The sequence below is a fragment of the Coptis chinensis genome, chromosome 5 (assembly GCF_015680905.1).
Source record: "Coptis chinensis isolate HL-2020 chromosome 5, ASM1568090v1, whole genome shotgun sequence".
NCBI classification, from domain to species: domain Eukaryota; kingdom Viridiplantae; phylum Streptophyta; class Magnoliopsida; order Ranunculales; family Ranunculaceae; genus Coptis; species Coptis chinensis.
This window is the reverse complement of record NC_141460.1, coordinates 46,488,141-46,489,529: the sequence shown is the minus strand read 5'-3', so window position 1 is coordinate 46,489,529 and position 1,389 is coordinate 46,488,141. Positions and strand designations below refer to the sequence as shown.

General features: G+C 40.5%; 1 non-coding gene across 1 annotated transcript; it reads left to right on the top strand.

Moving 5' to 3' along the window:
- Positions 1 to 1,009: 1,009 nt before the first annotated feature.
- LOC147497683 (small nucleolar RNA R71) lies at positions 1,010 to 1,113 on the top strand. The gene has a single exon (XR_015197301.1). It is a non-coding gene; the product is annotated as a small nucleolar RNA R71 (small nucleolar RNA).
- Positions 1,114 to 1,389: the final 276 nt, after the last annotated feature.

Here is a 1,389-nt window from a genome sequence, read left to right as displayed (position 1 = left end):
ACTCTGCCAGAACGGAGAGTGGTGATGGCCTTTAGCTCACTTACATTTTCATATTCATTACTAGTATTATTGGTTACCTCAAAGGCTGTGTTTGTTGTTTTAGGATTATGTATTTTGTGACCTGGAAACACACCTTTGGGTTGGGATTTATCTTGGGCCAACTGTTGGCTTAAATTATTAACGGATTGTAGAAGCTGTTGGTTAGATTGAGCCATGGTTTGGAAAAGTTTTTGGCTCACTTGTATGAAGGTGTCAAGACGATCCGGTTGTGTGGGTGTAGTAGTCACGGGTGGTGTGACTGGAACTATTTCGCGTGAATTATTTATGGGTGGATTTTGATAATTATTATTTACCGGAACGATACCTCTATTAGCATTATAATTATTATAACTACCTTGACCTTGTGCTTGACCTTGTCGAGGTTGCACTTGGTTGTTATAATTATTAAAATTACCCTGACCCTGTCCTTGTCGTGGTGGAGCTTGGTTAAAACTGTGCGTTGGCCTAACATATTGATTATTGTACCCTGGAGGTGTGACGTGTTGGTTATTTCTCCAACCGAAGTTGGGATTTTGTCTCCAAGGGGCGTTAGGTTCACTATTAATGGAACAAGCCTGTTCATAGGCTATAGGACAGTGGAAGTCGGGATGCTCAGGGCTCCAACAGAAACTACATGGATTTGAATTTACATTCATGACGGGGATAGGCTTTTGTTGAACAGAAATGGCCTCTACCTTTTTAGTGAGTGATTCGATTAGAGTTTTAAAGCTCGGGATCGTGTTTAATTGCAAACATCCCGCCGCCTTAATCAGTATTTGATGAACTAAGCGGGCGATGGATATCATCACTACCCCCAGTTGTTATTTAAAACTTGTTTGATCCTCTAAAATTTTATAAGCCTCCGAGGCTCCTTTGCTTAAGAAACTACCCCCATTCATTATGTCTAGGACTTCTTTATGGTGGTGTAGAAGTCCTTTGAAAAAGGCACGAACTAACGTGTCTTTAAGCTAAGTTATGATGTGGACACTCTATAAGGAGATCGGTGAAACGATTCCAAGCCTCTGAAAATGATTCATGAGGATTTTGTCGAAAGAAATAAATCTTGGAAAGCTTCTCATCTGTCTTTAGGGGTGGGTAAAATGTTCCATAAACAAACAACAAGTTTAGCCCACGAAGTCCACGATTAATTAGGCTTTGGGAAGTTAACCAAGACGCCTTTATCGCCTAAGGTGAAAGGGAATACCCTTAGTTTAATTTGTTCCGCACCAACCGTAGGATGGTGGAATGTTGTTAGGACTTGTTCAATCCTACGCGTAATGCCGATAAGGTTTTTCATGGTCTAATCCATGAAAAGCGGGTAACAAATTAAAATATTTGGGGGATTCGAAA